Genomic DNA, 18,448 nt, shown 5'->3' on the forward strand with positions numbered 1-18,448 from the left:
AACCTGGCGCCTTTCTTGGTTTAAGGAGAAGGCGAGGAGCTAGATAGGAAGATTTTGGTTAAGGGTTTTGCCAGGGTCACGGGTGGTCTGGGTTTCCCCTCTCTTTAAGACTAAGGTATAAAGACATATTGCCTCAAATCTTTGGGTGGCGGAGGGAAAGGGATGAAATAGTGGTGAATGTCAGGGTTCAGATAACAATTCAGAGTTTATAATAAGCTCACAAACATCTGGAATCTACCAAACTGGCCTGGCTTGGTCTCAAGAAAGGCTCTCATGAGATTTTTCAGAGTTACTTCCTGCTCTTTCCAGGATGTATATGTATAAACATCTTTTCCCAGTATGTCTCGACTTTTGTTTCCAGGTGAAATGGGATGTGTAGGTACAACTGGGATGCAGAATGAGAAAACATTCTTCACGTTATTATTAGATGGTTATTTCCATAGCATCTATCATAGGCCTTTAATAGTCAATAAGGTGTATCTGGTAATTTGTTTAAAATGTATTTTAATAGAATTCTCTCTCTACCTATATATTTGTACCTATATATATGTTTGTATACATAGAAATATATATATACTTACATACAACATATACATATTTGCCTATTTATTTATGAGGAATAAGGACGAGGGCAAAACACCCTGGTGTCCAGATACAGGATATACAAGCGCTACAATCATTTTGTATTTCAGGAAAAAAAAACGTGGTAGCATGATAAATGAGGAAACGTTATTTTACTTTGGTAAAACTCTCTGTAGGAAATCATAAGGCAAATCTTAAAGACTATAATTTCTATATCCAAAAACCGAATACATCCACTGGCTTAACGGAGGAAAAAAATAGATAAGAATAACATTTAGAACGTCTGTAGTTTTCTCCAGGGAACAACTACTTAGTACTGTAACAAACTGAAAATACTAATATTTTCAGGGAAAGTTTGAAACTTATACCAGAAGTTTCAAAGCCTAACTTCTGAGCCCTGAGCCTTTGCCAATGCACAACATTTATTTTTGGCTCCATGTCTGCTTACAGAGTTTGCTTTTACCAGGCTTTATGTAGCCTTTGATTTTTATCCAAAAGTTTTGGCCAACACTCCTAATGAGTTCCCCTTTCAGACAGGTTAGTGGCTTTTCCTTCAGAGCTGAAATGTGTATACCAGTTTGGCTCATTTTAAATAAACATATACAACTAATGATATAGCAATGGAGAGAACACACAGGAACCCAGAGCTGGGGCCTCATGTCACAGCAGGAATGTTTCATCAGTAAGGCAGTCAGAGTTCCCAGAGTAAATAATTTCCATTTTACCACTGGACAGGAAGATAAGAGCTGACTTCAAAAAATCAAATTTATAAATTTTGATATCTTGTACTTGGCAATATTTTAGAAATATATATGTATTTTTCTCTCTATCTTTCCTAGTCCCTTAAATACTTGACAGGAGACTTTCCAAGTGAAGGAAAACTTCCAAGGCACAAGCATGAGGATAAGAAATCACAAAAACTCAATTATGAAGCCTAATCATATCTAGTTAATAAAGGACAAAGGAATTTCTTACCAAAAGGCAAAAATAATCAAACTCAAATTTTACTTTAAATTTGCTGAGTCCAGTGATTAAATTTTCCTAGGGTGAAGTCTGAATGACGCTATACTCCTTCAATTTAATGAATAGTTGGTTGTGGTTAGTAATTTATCCAAGAAACTTATTGAAGAAGCTTAAAAAGAAGCAACCATGCTAATTTAGTTTATTATCCAAAAAGTGTGGGACTTGGAATCATTATTCAAGTATTGGCTTCAATTTAGTTAAGAAACAGATCTGAGGGTGCATAACTCATCTATTGGAGGCCAGGAGAGCTGCATGCAAGTTCTGGCCAATCATTCAATCATCAGCTATTAATCATCTTTTTATGTGGCATGTACTATGCTAGGCAATGGATATATAAAAATGAAGGCTTGAAACTGAGTCACTCATGGTCCAGCGAGTGTCTGAACAGATAGCAGGTTATTATAATACACAGTGACAAGTGCCATGATGGAGGTATCAACTGGGAACTCTAGGAAAATACAGGGGTCAGAAGACAGTGTTTGCCTCAAAGAACTGGGAAAGACTCCATAGATGAGATGACTTTTGAACTGGGCCTTGGAGGATGAGAAGGTATGTTCCCGATGAGGAAGGGGCTGGTCATTCCAGGAAAGGGGAGCTGCCTGTGCCAAGACATCGAGCCCTAAAATCACCGGATCTTTTAGACAAGCTCAGCGCTGCTGGATTGCAGTTAGCTTGTAGGTGAGCACAGGGGTGGGAGATGGGATATGTGGGTAGATGCTCCCATTATTTTCCTGCATTATCCTTGTCTATTTAGTTAATAAAATTAGACTAAATGATCTCTAAGTTTTAAAATTCAATGATCTTATGAAAGGAAAAAGAAATTTGTTCTTAGTTGGAAGAAAATAACTCTTTGGGGTGAACAAGGGTGTGGGATTGTTTCCATGAAAAGTGAAGATTTGCAGCTGCCTCACACAAGCTACATTAATGTTAAAAAAATAAATAAGATTTTTTTTTCTATTCTTAGTATGTTTTGACATGTGCCTCTGGTGCTATTTAGAAAGAAGATGACCATTTTTCCTCCAATAATAGATATGTTCCCTTTCATTTTCTTTTATTAGATTCCCTCAGCAAATGAAAAGTTTTTGTTCTAGTCTCATTCTTAGATAGAAAGCGTGTATTTCAAAACCAGGCAATCTACTTCTAAGAACCAATTTGTTGTCATTTCCAGATGGGCACATATGCAGGAAACTTAGGATACAAATTCTGTGTGAATCTGCCTCATGACAAGGTTCTTCAGAAACCAAACTGAACCTCAAGTTATTGGGAAGAGAAAATGACTTGTAAGACTGATACGCTGCTAATGAATTAAAGAGGAATAAACAGAAAGCTATTCCCCACATAGAACATAATGTCAATTAAAAACGTAGAAGTTGAAAAAATAAAATATAAGGTGGCTTATAAAAGACAAAAATATTTGGGATTTTTTTTTAAATACAGCACATTAAAAACTATGAGCACTCATTTTCATGGGGAATAAATGAATCCATTGATTATTTAGATAATTGAACTTTAACTCATGGGCACTGAGATGGCAGCTAAGGTAATTATTTTCAAATGATATTTCTTTAGAGTATAGTTTTAAAAATAGCTAAAGAAATCAGTACAAAGTGATTATCTGATTTTTCAAAACTTGAATTTCAGCTAATTTATTTAGTAACCAAAATCCTAAAGAGTATTTGAGATGTTTTGCTTTTTTGAGAATTAAAGACTACTGATTGCTCTGACATAAACAATTTTACCCCTATAAGCTTACACTCTATTTTCAATGGAAAAACAGGCTCTCAGATAGGAAAACTTTTCATTTCCCTGATCTCATGTCTTTCATAGCAGCCCTTCCTAACACCTTCATCTACCCAAAGTGTAGCCACCCCTTAAGATCAAGTTCAAACCACCTCTCATGTGAAATGTACACTTAAACACCTTTGCTTGAATAATTGCTTTCTGCTTGGAAATGTTTCACCATCACTCATCACTTTACCAGCAATTAATCACAAGCTAGCTTTTATTATCCTGAACTGTTGTATTATTGACTCTCAGTAGGAGCAGGTGTGTGCTAAGTCTCCTCAACAAGGTCATTACTCCTTAAGGACAGAGACCTTTTCTTCTTGGAGCCTCTACAGAGTTTAGTTCAGTAAATATCTGGTGATCTGAATAATTGGTCAATTCAACAAACATTTGCGAAGCAGCTAACTGTGAAATGAACTAACATAAACCCTGTGTCTTTTTCCAAGTTTGTCATGAAAGCTGACAGTAAACCCAAAGTCAATTAAATGTAAAAAAATTTTAACCCTGATTGATGAGTTGATAATTTCCATAAGTTAATAATTTTGAGAATTTTTATTTGGCACAAAGAAAGAAAAGAAGGATTGAAATATCAGTAGGGCTTAAAAAAAACACCTAAATGTATATTATTTTCCATTTCTCTAAGAGCATTCCTATTTACATAGATTTATAACTAACGGTGTGATGGCTAAAGGGAGATATGCTATTGCTCTGAACTCAGGACTCAGGTACCCACCATGGCTCTCTTGAACCAGACATGAGCCTCCGTCTGATTGATTGATTTATCACTGACATATAACATTGAAATATAATTGACATATAACATTGTGTAAGTTTAAGGTGTTCAGTGCGATGATTTGATACATTTGAAATATATATATTTCTAAATGTTTACTACAATAAGGTTAGTTAATGCATCTTTCACCTCACATTAATTACCCTTTTGTTGTTTTGGTGACAATATTAAAGCTCTATTCTCATTGCAACTTTTGAGTATACAATATAGTATTGTTAACTTTAGTCACCATGCTGTACCTTAAACCCTGGAACATATTCATCTTATAAGTGGAAGTTTGTACCCTTTGAACATCTTCCCATTTTTTCTACCCCTCAGCTCCTGAAAAACTCTCTATTTCTATAAGTCTGATGTTTTTGATCCCACATATAAGTGAAATTATATAGTTTTTGTCTTTCTCTGTCTGACTTACTTCACTTAGTATGCTCTCAAGTTCCACACATGTTGTTGTAAATGGCAGATATTCACTTTTTATAGCTGATTAATATTCCACTGTGTATATATACACCACATTTTCTTTATCCATTTATCTATCAATGAATATTTAGGTTGTTGCCATGTGTGGTTTACCCATTTTTAAAAATTGTGTGTGGTTTGTTTTCACATTACCAAGTTTTGAGAGTACTTTACATACAAATCCTGGATGCAAGTCCTTTATCAGATATGTGATTTGTAAATATTTTCTTCCAGTCAGTGGCTTGTCTTCTCACTCTCTTAAAATGTCTTTCTAAGAGCAAAATTTTCTTGATTTTCATAGAGCCCAATTTATGATGGATTGTGTTCTTGTATTATATGTAAGAAAACTTGCTCGCGATCACAAATATTTTCTCCTAGAAGTTTTATAGTTTTGGGGTTTACATTTAGATCTATGATCCATTTTGAGCTGAATGGTGTGAAGCATGGATCAGTTTACCTTTTGCATATGGATATCCAATTTTTCTAGCACCATTTTTAAAAACTATCCTCTCTCCACTGACTTGCTTTTGTATTTTTGTTGAAAATCAATTGACCATATATATGTGGGTCTACTTCTGGACTCTGTATTTGTTTACTCCATTTGTCTATCCTTAAGCAAATTTGACTTGATTACTATAGTTTAACAATTTTGAAGTTAGTTACTGTAAGTCCTCCGCACTAGTTCTTATTTTTCAAAATCGTTTTCAATACTCTAGGTTCTTTGCATTTCTACATGGATTATAAAATCAATTTGTCAATTAGACAAAAAGTTGCTAGAATTTTTACTGGGATTGCACTAAATTAACAAATAAATTCGGGAGTAACATCATAATAATATTGAGTTCTCTAATCCATGAAGATGGTATAACTTTCCATTTATTTAGGTCATCTATAAATTTCTCTCAGTAATGTTTGTAGTTTGCAGTGTACAGGGTTTGTTAGAATTTTTTTGTTGGATTTATTCCTACTTCACATTTTTAATATTATTGTAAATGGTAATATTTTTAATTTCTAATTATTAGTTGCTAATATAGAGAAATGAAATTGATTTTTGTCTTGATCTTGTGTCCTGTATCCCTGCTAACCTTCCTTGCTAATTCTAATAGCTTTTTGTGTGTGTAATTTCCATAGGATTTTCTGTGTATGGAATCATGTCAGTTGCAAATAAAGACAGGTTTACTTATTTTTCAATCTGGTTATCTCTGCATTCTTGGCCCTGCCTTATTACACTGGCTAGAACATCTGGTACAATGTTGAATAAAAGTGGTGAGAGTGGACATCCTTGACTTGTTTCTTATGGAAAAGCTTTCAGTCTTTCATCATTGAAGATGGTGTTAGCTGTAGTTTTTGTAGATGCCCTTTATCAGATTAAGTTCCCTTCTATTTCTAGTTTGCTGAGAGTATCCTTTAAAAAAAAATCAAGAGTGGATGTTGGGTTTTTGTGGAATTATTTTTCTGCATTTATTGAGATGATAACATGGACTTTGTTTTAGTCTGATATTGATTTTTAATTGTTGAAGCAATCTGCATATCTAGGATAGATTTTTAAAACTGAGAAATTCATCAAGTTAAATTTGAATTTGATTTACTTGACTGCTTAGTTCCTGTAGCACAGTTTATCAACTCATGAAAGATTATTTTTCTAGCTATCACTGTTTCCAATAAGTCTTAAAAATTATAAACTTTTAAGAGTGAAATAATCTTTAAATAGATAAAATTCATCATAATTGGTTTGCCAAGATTAAATGCAATGTGCTTTTTTATTCAGCCTTTATAGAAGTGAGAAAATGTCTGAAGTGTCTACTTTATACGAGCTATTAGGTATTGCCCAGTATTTTGTGTGATTCCTACCTATTTACACAACTCTCTTTTTCCATCTACTTGTGAGAACATTGGTTGGGATTTATTATAAGTCAACTCCTTTTTGGAGGCATTTTCCACAAAGGAGGCTGCAGGAACAACACTGTTTTGGGTGACCCTGATAGTCCACAGAGGGGAACATAAAAAAATTCAACAATAATATCACCCATTAGCTACTGCTCCTAGAGAGATGCGCAGGAAGTGTTCATGATCAAATTTCAGTTGACACTGAGGGCAGGAAATGACTATTCTCATCAAAGGGAATTAAAGGATTCCCTCAGGCCTCAGAAGGCAGCAAGGCTGATTGCACTGCTGAGAAAGTTGCCAAAATGAAAAGGCAGATAATGAGCTCTGGAATTGGAGAGACAGAGCCAGTCAGCCATCAGCCATTTCATTAACCAGTAAATCAGACAAAGTAGACTGGAAGAAATTCAAGCCTTCAGAAGAAATGGAATCAAGATTTAATCCTCAAGGACGTTAAGCAAGCACATAAGCACAGACTAGAAGTTTTTGCAATACAGTGGCTGATGGTGTAGGAAATGGGAACAGGGAGCCCAGGGTCTGAGTGCTGCCCACCCAATTTCTGACCTTGTCTCCCTCCATTTTCTTTTGAGATCCTATCAGTTTCCTTTTTTTTGTGCTACTGTGAAGTACATAAAGCAACTGACAAATGACTGGTATATAGCTGTGAAAGGAGAAAGATGCCATTCATAGCCCTAAGTGACTTTTAAGGACAGGTTCTGTTCAATGGAAAAGTGCTTTGAACTGCCAAAGACTTAATTGGTTCGGTATGCGATGAGAATAAGAGCTGGGGAGTGTTGACTTGCCTTGCTCACTCATTATAAAAAGAGAATTGGTAGTTCCCAAGGATTTTGGTGGAAAAGGAACAGAGAAGTGCCTGTGAGTAGAGAGTCAGACAGAAGAAGAAAGGCTGCATGAAAGGCCAGTAAGAAACATGGCGGGCGAGTGCAATAGCACTTTTAAAGCAGGAATGACATGTTTTGAGTGAAAATTTTATAGACCTATCCCAATACTACACAGGTAAGCAGAACTGGAACTTTCTTCTTTTATGTATAATTGAACTAAATTTTGAATCTTCCCTTATAATAGATAGCAACAAAAGTAACCTTCCCATTCAAGGCTAGCTCAGGTACTTAGGGTTTGAAACTGTAGATTATGGCTATTTTCTCAATCATTTCCTAGTCTCCCTCAAGTTTTCCCTCCTTTCTGCCCAGGGGGTGACCTGTGTTCCAAAATGAAAAGAATTTAACTGTCATCCAGATCAGGGGAAGAGGGTGCCTAGTCCTTCATTAATCCCTGTCCATTTCTGGCAGCTACTGAACTGCAACTTATCCCACCAGCCTTTGGATACACATCCTGCTGAAATGACCACTGTCCTCCCAATTATCTGCTCAGTGCAGGCCACTCTGGGTTCTGCTCACTGGGGCATAGATCCTAGCTTCCTCCACATCCACTGTCCTGGGTGTCATCCCCATCTCCCTCTCAGGGCCAAGGTAAACTTCTGCTGCTGTCCCCATATCACCAAGACACCTTGGGCTAGATGTCTGGAATCTCTCTCAGATTTTGCTGGTGCCAGGATGTACGCAGAGTTCCTCTAAGAGATTCGCAGTCTTCCCAAGCTATGTTCTGAGAAGGAAAGCCCCATGCTTTCCTGGCTTGGGCCCCCTAAACCCATCTTGGATTTCCAGTCGCTTTTCCTATCTGGACTCTGCTTAGGCCAAGAGTGGGAGCAGGTTCCAGAAACACTCTCTTGCTTTCTTCTCTCCTTTGAGTCTCTTTGGCTGGGGACCCCACAAAAGTCTTTTATCCCCTTCTTGTGTGGCTGAAATTGGGCTCTTCATCTTTCGCCTCCCTATATATTGTTTGAGGGTAAACTTTATATCTTCTTCTTCCAGGCCTCAGTTCTTGATAATCAAAGCTAAGTTTTTGAAATTCAGAAAACATTTTTTTCAGGTGTTGTGGCTCTCAGCTCAACTCTGCTACTCAGAAATAAGGAGGCTTATATCTGACCTCCTTTTATGAGTACACAAAAGATGTTACATATGTTTCAGTAGTGGGAAGAAAGATAATGGTAAAAGGTACTGCAAAGAAGGAGAACTTCAATTAATATTTTAAATAATATTAACTACACTAATATGTGTTTTTAGATTGGTAGTACTGTGTTGCGTATTGTGACATAAGCAAGCCTAAAAATTCTAAAAAATCCTCAGTATTGTATATATATTCTCAAATATTTGGTTTGAGTTATTTTTAGATAGAAATAGAGGGAAAAGCTGAGTTGTAAGTCTAAGATGACATACCATGGAAGGGATGCAACAGGACACTAGAGCCTGAGTTGACTTTACTTCTCATTTTAAAATCTGCAGAAATTTGGACTTTTGTGGGGCATAGACTGTGGATTCAAGCTAATTTTATCTCAGAGAGTGAGTATATCCCAGCTGACATTTGGGTTAAAGAGGAAATGGTCAATAAATGTTAGCTAATTATAGTAGTAGTAGAAATAGAAATTGTGGCAGTAGGAATGTTCTTGAAGAAGCAGATATCCCAGTGCCAGCTGACTGGGGAAAGAACAACATGAGACAGGACCAGTGCAGGAGGTATCCTCTTAGCAACACTTGTTTAGAGTCCTAGGTGAGAGAAACTGAGACTGATATCCTAACCCACCATGTATCTCCTATAAATCATTATCTACAGCATAAAATGGTGCTCCAGAGGACCTCCAAATGTTAATTGATCAATGTCTGGTTGCTGACCTTGCAAGCAGGTGACGTCTGTGGCATCTGTGTGAGCTGCTATAATTGAGTACTTCTGGGTTGTCTGAAAGAGGATAAGATAAGTATATCAGTCAGGGTTCTCCACAGAAACAGAACCAATAGAATATAGTTACATAGATAGACATAGTGTGTGTGTGTGTGTGTGTGTGTGTGTGTGTGTGTGTGTGTATGAGCTATAGGAAATATTGTGATATATATTTCAATATAATCTTATTATGCTAATATCCTAAATCCTATTAGGATATCCTATTATGCTATATATTTTCTATATATCTGTCTAATATCTATATTTAGATTGATTTAAGGAACTGGCTCATACAGTTATAGGGGTGACAAGTCCAGAAAGTACAGGGCAGGCTGGCAGGCTGTAACTTCAAGCAGTTGATATTGCAGTCATGAGTCCTATGATAGTCTCGAGGCAGAATTCCTTCCTTCAGGAACCTTAGCTTTTCATCTTAAGGCCTTCAATTAATTGGATGAAGCCCACCCACATTATAGAGGGAACCTGCTTTACTCAAAGTTTACTGATTTAAATGTTAATTGTATCTTAAAAATTAACTTTAACAGCAACATCTAGACTGATGTTATACCCTACAACTGGGCACCTTAGCCTAGTAAAGCTGACACATAAAGTTAACCACCAAAATAGGGGGTTTTTCTTTATTTTCTTCAGAGACAAGGAGAGTGGCAAGCATGACTGTTATACTATTTGCTCCCTGTCCAATTCATCAGACAGGTTTGAGCACCAGTGGAAAGATGGGTGAGCCCCAAACTAAAGGAGATTCATGAGAATTCTGTGGACTCAGGGCTCAAGCAGAGCTGCTTTGCAAATGGCTCAGAAAAATATGACCCAGAGTTGGAAAGACAGGTACCCTTCCCACTTCTGTGGGAAACCCAACATTACCCTGGCCCTTCAAAATGGTCAGCCTGGAAGTGCCAGGAAACAACCCCCTTGGCACAGATGTTAATCTTCTCATTGAAGGCTCCATTAGTGATGGTGACGATGAGGTATCCCCCAGGTGGGGGTTTTATGAGACAGAGGCTGGAGTGGAGCTTGAGGAGAACAGGTGTTCCTGGGCATACCTGAGCAAGCTTCTAGGAATGCCTAGGCATGCCAGAGGGGAACATTTCTGGAGGCAGGAATTTCTGTCTGAGCAAGTAGAGACAATGAACCAATGGAAACCATATCCACAGGCTAGAAAGACCCAGAGACTTCTGGGTTATGTCACTTTACACACTGTATACCTTGTTATCTATACCTATCTACAAACTGCTTGAACATGATCTAATTAATAAAGTCAAGAATCCAAGACTCAGGGTGAGCAAAATCAGCACTCTTCAAGCTGTGCTTTACAGACGTATAGGTAAGTGTGTTAACTTTGCACAAAATCTGGTCTTCGGTCAAACTGATGGAGTTGTCTCAAGTTCAGCTGACTTCATTTAATTAACTTAACACAGGAAGCTATCTAGTTGGATGAGCAAGAGCACAAGATATGCGGTAAGATAAACATGAATTCATGTTCCGGTACCACCTTGATACCTTTGTGACTTGGATTAGTATTTAATGTTTAAGTCTTAGCTTCTTCCTCTCCTTACAGGTCTGTTACAAGCCCCAGTGTATAGTACGGATTCAACAAATAGCTGTTAATGTTATTATTGTCCACTTCATCTACCACTATTTCCATTTTCCCTCCTTCATCTTTAGCGGACATCAATGAAAGTAACTGTTAAATATCTACTGTGGTCCTTAACCTGGATGGGCATTTGTAAATGTTGTGGTTGGGGGCACTGTTTTTGGATGTCACAATGACAGGACGATTCAACTGGCATTTAGTGCCCAGACATCAAGGACAATAAATACTCTGCAATTTGTGGGTCAGTCTTGCACTATGAATTAATTGCCCCATCCAGAATACCTCTGGTGCCCATTAAGAAGAAATGTGTTTTCATTTCCACCTATTTTGAGCTAGAAAAGAGAAATGAGATGGAGGAGGAGCTGGGCCCGGGAGAAAGGTATATGAAGGCTTATACATGACAGGCCCTGTACTAATTGCTTTGCATTCACCATTCCTTGATTCCTCACAACAATCCAGTTATTAATTCCCACGTTACAAGTAAGGGAACTGAGGCAAGGAGAAGTTGAGCACTTCCCAGGCTTCTGCTGCTGGGAAGTGGGAGAGCCTGAATTCAAGCCCAGGTAGCCTGGCTCCGGAGCCCCATGCTCTTAAATATTACATTATCATGCCTCTCACTAGGGTGAAATAAAGCAAAACTAAATTAAGCAAAAATAACACAAAATACTCACTGTGAGTATAATTGGTTTTAGAGCTTCCAATGATAAATGAAAATTCTTTTTTAAGTTCCCAAAAATTAAAATAAAGTGATTTTCTGTATAGTGCCAGATGGATACTAGAGTAGTCAGGGGGATCACTTCTTAAATTATACAAATGTCTAACCACTATGCTGTACACCTGAAATTAATATAAAATAATATTGAATGTCAACTGTAATTGAAAAATTTTAAAAGGGGGAAAGGCGAAGGGAAATAAGAGGTCTAAATTTCCAGGTATAAAACAAATAAGTCATAAGGATGTAGTGTACAGCATAAGGAATACAGTCAATATTGTGATAGCTTGGTACCATGTCAGATCGTTGCTGGAGTTATCACAGTGATCACTTCTTTAGATATATGAATGTTGAATAACTATTGTGTACACCTGAAACTAATACAATATTGTATGTTGGCTATGTTTTAATAAAAATCTTACAAAAATAAAATAAATAAATAAAATAAAGTTATTTTCCTGGGTAATGTCTACATTGTGTCACAAGAGAAAAAATTTGAGGAAAGTATTAATAATCTCAACAGCACCATATGCACTTCTCCATTAAATTTATAGGAAATGACCCCTCCCAGTCCAGTGACCACTGTGTGTGTGTGTGTGTATATACATGTATTTTATATCTTCTATTTATATAGATAAATTTGTATTGAAGGATTACTCACTCTCCATAGTATTATAATGAAAAGCTTGACATTCAATTTTTTGTTTTCCGGAAAAAAGTATGTTTTGTTGCTTGAAGGATAACGAAGAAGTAAAGGTAACACCTTTGCCTTACAAATAACCTACATGACTTTAAATGACCTGCACTTTTATATATTCCATAATAATGGCCCTAATTTTTGGACTTTGAACTTTTACTTATCAACTGATGAACACACATTTAAAGGTGTCTTGCCATGCCTTGCTGGCCAGTCAACATATTATTTTAAACTATGCTTTCTTGGTTTGTCCAGAAATGTTTGTACAATTACTTGAATATTTATTGACTATTTTATTGTATTTTGCCATTATTTTAAATAATTAGTAATAGAAGAATGATACTAGTGCTACAATTGTAGCAGATGCAAATAATTAGTCAGGATCAGGTGTTTAGCTTTAGTTGCATCCATGTACTTTTGAACTTAAGTCTGTCAAGTATGTATTAAATTAAGAGAAAAAAGAAAAAAAAAACAAACCAAAATGCTAGAACTAGATTGTTGAAGCTCATGACTGATAGTTAAAGTGCACTAATCGTGGCAATGGAAAAATCTTTAAGGATTGGGAATTATCACTGAAAACACTGCAGACCTCTGAAGGCTCAGGGAAGTTCCCAGAGCCACTGCCAGCAATATGGCTTTGCAGCAGCTTCTACTTTCAAAGCACAAAGGAGTCAGGTATTCAGTTTTCACTCAATAAATATTTCAGTACAGTCAGTGAGCATTGTCACATTCTCCTGCTCAATCCTAGGCAACATTTTTTTTTTCTAGCAAGCTTCTTCTCATAACATTAAAGTAAAGTTCATGTCAATGCCACTTCAAGTAAGTTGAGTGAAATAGAATCGAGATAAGAAATTACTTCAGAAAATTATTTTTTGCCTGTATGTATTTGCCTCACTTTTTGGTGTTTATTATATGCTTTATGGATCCTAAAAAGAGACAAATCATATCCATTTATACCACTATTAACTAGTTTGTAATATTTTATAACTTTCTAGTAATGGAAGCTCTATTGTTTAGTCTATTGTGAGTCAATTGTCCTACCTTAGTTTTCGGGGATACTGGACATAAAAATGCGGGTCACTAAATATAAGGTCATGGGAGTCATTGTTAAGTCAGTCCCTCTCCCTCCCTCCTCTCCTTAGTTCTTTAATTCAAAACTTTTAGAGTTCAAAGATTGCTTTCAAAAGCTGGACCAGCATACCGTCAGTCAAAATAGAATAGGATCACACAATGTGATATATAGATCACATATTACACTTGAAACCTATGTAATTTTACTAACCATTGTCACCCCAATAAATTTTAATTAAAAAAAATAGAATTACGTCAGTTTTTCTCAATTTTCAGAAAGTTAATAGAGTTATCTCTATTTAACTTCTTTTCCTATAAATTTTCTTAACATCTTTTGTTCTAGCTGTTCCCAGAACCGAAATGAATAAACAAATTGCTAATAAATATTACCACAAAATTTAGGAACAGCCTATGAAGAGGATCTTTAATTGACACAGTATTGTGGTTGAGATATTATACTCTACATACGACTACAAAAATAGTCACATAGTTATATATATATATAGATCTCTCTCTCTCTCTCTCTCTCTCTCTCTCTCTCTATATATATATATATATATATATATATATATATATATATGTAATTCTACATCCTAGTAGAATATTGTTTAATAGTCTGCAGGAACCATGGAATCAAAGAAGCTTTATGATTTCCAGGTGTTCTTTAACCTAACAGCCTAAAGAAGGAAGCGTTGAGATACTGGTCTTCAAGAGAAGTCTCCTCTGTTGGTACCCCTACCACTTCAGGCTGCCCAGGCCACTATTGTCTTCTGCTTCTAAGGTGGAGGGAGGAATTCTGTTCCTAAATGTGTAAGCTCAAGCCAGCCCCCATACATTCTGATGTATATATATATATATATATATATATATATATATATATATATATATATATATTTTAATTTCATTTACTTATTTATTTATTTTATTGGGGAACAGTGTGTTTTTCCAGGACGCATCAGCTCCAAGTCAAGTCGTTGTTTCAAGCTCGTTGTGGAGGGCGCAGCTCAGTGGCCCATGCAGGAAACGAATTGGCAACCTTGGTGTTGTGAGCACTGCGCTCTAACTGAGCTAACCGGCTGCCCTTCATGTAGATATAATTTTATAAATGGGAGTTTGATACAGTGTAAGTAGTAGCACGATTAGTATCAGTTTGCATGAACTTCTGAAGAATGGCCTGGAAATGTAGTCATTAGTTGTGAAATCTGAGCACGAAACAACCTGTTTACAATTCATTCATACATTGGTGATTATCCATGGAGACTCCCCTGCAAAATGATAGAATAATCAGGAACAAAACACTGAAAGTGAACTTGATTTGTTCTACCTGCAAATAATGGGGCTCTCATTTTGTGCTGTGTTCAAGCTCTTTAAGTTTGTCTTTGCAATGGCAAGACAGTCAAGAGTGACCGCCAAATCCAAATGCAAACATAGGTGGTTATTGACAAGTTAGATCCAGATCAAATCCTTGTTAGTTCACCATTGTGAACACATTTTGTTTGTTGCTCTTGTTTGCAAAAATATTCTCTCTGCCAAAGAAAAAAAGGGAGAATTTTCTTGCAGAGCCAGCATTCAAAATTACTCATTATCTCCACAAGAAACCCTAACGTAGCCCACACACAACTCTTACATCTGTTTATTAGAAATCTCAAATTGTCCTTGCTACAGGATTTACGATTGTGTATATTTTGCTAATATTTAGCATCTGTATCTAAATAAAAAAGAGGAAGAAGATCAAGGTAAGGTTTTATTGATTATGCAAATTATACTTTCTCATTCTATTACGCAAACACCAAAGATACATTCCAGATTTTTACTAAAAGTTAAAGAGCAACTAAATAATTTTTATAAAACATTGGCTTTAAAGCACCAGAACATAGTCCTCCAAACCTAACTGAACTTCACAGAAAATTCTTTTTGTTTTCTTGGCTATAAAAACAACATTGCCAAGATTTTGACAACTCAAGAGAGAGCACCTCCTCTTATCTTTTTCCAGCTATTGTTATACATTTGGGATATCTGTTTTTATGGTTTCCTCATGGAAAGTAAGCCTGATTTTATCCTAGAAAAAGGATGGCTTCTTAGAAAGATTATTTTTAGATTGAAATTTTAGGAAGCATACACTTTGAAGGTCTCTCAACTATTGAATATCCAATCCGTGTTTTGCTTTAAAGAAAAACAACAAAATAAAGTGTATCCTCCACAAATATGTTTACTTTGACTCATGACACTGTCATGAATATAGATTATGACTTGTTTTTATTGAAAAGACATTTTAAAATACATGTTCTTTATAACTGTTAAAATATGCAATGTGAATATTTGTAAAATATAAAAAAAACTGAAAAAATGAAAATCACCCACAAACGCACTACCTAGATGTAATTGTTGTATCTGTATATTTCTTTCTTCTATTTTCTGTCTATTTACATATCTTTCTGTCTCTCTATGTATTTGACCCCTTTTACCCTGTTCTACCACCTCCTCCACCCTTACCCACTGGTAACCACTAAACTGTTATCTGTGTCTATGAGTTTTTGTTTCTTTTATTATTTGTTGTTTTCAGTTTTATATCCCACATATGAGTGAAGTCATATGGTTCTTTACTTTTCTGTCTGATTTATTTCACTTAGCATGATAATCTCAAGATTCATCCATGTTGTCACAAATAGCAGTATTTATCTTTTCTTATGGCTGAATAATATTATATATATATATATATATATATATATATATNTAATATTATATATATATATATATATATATATATATATATCACATCTTTACCCAATCATCTATCAAAGGACAGTTTGCTGCAATGAACATAGGTGTACATATATCTTTATAGATAAATGTTTTCAGATCTTTGGGGGTAGATACCTAGAAGAAGAATTTCTGGGTTCTATGGTAATTCTATTCTTAATTTTTTGAGGAACCTCCATACTGTTTTCCATAGTGGCTGCACCAATCTGCATTCCCACCAACAATGTATGAGGGTTTCTTTTTCTCCACAGCCTCTCCAACACTTTTTATTATTTGCTTTGTTGAAAGCCATTCTAACAGGTTTGAGGTGGTATCTCATTGTGGTTTTGATTTGCATTTCCTTAATAGCTAGTGAAGTTGAGCAGTTTTTCATATCTTTGTTGGCTACTTGTATGTCTTCTTTTGAGAAGTATCTGTTCAGGTCCTCTGCCCATTTTTTATTTGGATTGTTTGCTTTTTGTTGTTGAGTTGTATGAGTTCCTCATATACTTTAGATATTAGCCCCTTATATGAGGTGTGGTTTGCAAATATCTTCTCCCCTTCGGCTGGTGGACTCTTTGTTTTGTTGATGGTTTCTTTTGCTGTGCAGAAGCTTTTTAGTTTGATATAGTCCCATTCATTTATTTTTGCTTTGTTGTAAGCACCACTGAGCTATAAACCAAACAATGATTAAGATGGCAAATTTTGTTGTATGTATTTTACTACAATTAAAAAAAATTAGGGCCGGCTGAGTGGCTCAGTTGATTAAGAGCTCGCTCAAAGGTTTGAGCTCTGAGCAACAGCGGTTCGAGTCCGGCCCGAGCTGAGCAGCCACTGAGCTGCCAACAGGTGGCAGGATGGCTCAGCTAAAAATAAATTAAAAAATTAAAAAAATTAAAAATTATTACCAAGGAACTGGTTGGCTAGTAGTGGGCCATGCCAGTAATGACTTGTGCTTCTTCAATTGCAGCTTGCCAGAGGCTCCACACTACATCCCTATTTGCTGAAGACATCTGAGCATATTTGGATCTGCTGGGGTCAAAAGGCCATGCAGCTGATCTGTTTCCACTACAACTCAAACCAGATAGAGCTTTTTCTTGCTCGAGGCCCCACTCAGAGCTAGTAGCCCATATGGCTAGCTAGTTCAGTAATAGGTTAGAGCACAAAGTGGTAGGGGTGTAAAGTGAAGCAACTTGTCTTTCATGATAGAGAAGCTATTCCTGGTAGTCCCAGGCTACCGCAGATCCCTAGAAACTTCACTGAGATGGCAGGACCCTGAAGTTTCCCAGAATGCATCTCCCACCCTGGGACACAAGTGTGCCTTTCTTGGGCACCTTGGGCATCTGCTACTCTCTGCTCATCTGATGTAATCAGCATGATGTTGTCAGCGTAGTAGCCCAGCATGGTATTCTTAGAAAAGTAGGCTGATCGAGGCCCCCATGGACAAGTTGTGACAGACGCATAAAATTACACTTCCAGATGAAAATAAACTCTCTGTGATGATCTCTGCTTATTGGAATGAACAGACAAGAGTTATTTTGGAAGAATTCCATCTGGAGGGAATGTGTGAGTGAATTTTGAAATGAACCTCAAAGGACTTGATAGATGGGAACAGTGTGAGCAAAGACATAGAGATAAGCAAATGCAGGATATAGAAAGTGATTGGTTGGCTAATTGATACATTCAAAATATATCTTTTAAGTGCCTAGTAAGTGTCAGTGACTCGCTTTCCTGAATTTGTAAAAGAGAATAGTAGGAAGTGGCTGGACCTTGAAGGGCAGAATAAGGAAATGGTACTTCATTCTGAAGGCAATTGTAAACCACTTGAAGGTTTTTAAGCTGGAGAGTTATGTGACTAGAGTAGCTTTTTATGAAGATGAATCTGGCAGCAAAGGCCAATATTCCATTCAAGAAGAAGCACTGAGTAGCTGAACTAGAGTAATGAGAGTGAAGAAGGAAGGGGAAGGACCAGTGGAGGAGTAAGGGACAAAACTCCAAGGCTTTGAGCTTGAGTGATTGAGAGCAAAAAAAAAACAAGTAAAGAAGTAATGAAATCAAGAGGAGGATTTGGTATTAGGTGGAAGGTAATAATAATAATAGCCCTGATATTGTTAGACTGAAGCACTCTGAGGGCAGGAACTGTGATTGCTTTGGTTCACACATTTATGCCCAGCGCTTGGCACAAGGTGATTACTCAATAAACATCTGTCATAAAACATGTTAAATGCTTGATCTGACTGAATTGCCACATCCACCCTGAGAAGGTTTAATTATCCCCCATTTTTACTATCAGTTCTGTTT

At 36.4% G+C, this 18,448-nt stretch overlaps 1 long non-coding RNA gene across 1 annotated transcript in view; it reads right to left on the minus strand.

The window, feature by feature from the left end:
- LOC109394583 (uncharacterized) overlaps window positions 1-18,448 on the minus strand; it is a 44,561-nt gene that overhangs the window by 21,310 nt on the left and 4,803 nt on the right. The window contains exon 3 of the long non-coding RNA XR_002126479.1: window positions 9,274-9,337. This is a non-coding gene — a long non-coding RNA (uncharacterized LOC109394583). The remainder of the gene's footprint in view (window positions 1-9,273; window positions 9,338-18,448) is intronic.

Source organism: Hipposideros armiger, unplaced genomic scaffold (genome assembly GCF_001890085.2).
Source record: "Hipposideros armiger isolate ML-2016 unplaced genomic scaffold, ASM189008v1 scaffold_430, whole genome shotgun sequence".
NCBI classification, from domain to species: domain Eukaryota; kingdom Metazoa; phylum Chordata; class Mammalia; order Chiroptera; family Hipposideridae; genus Hipposideros; species Hipposideros armiger.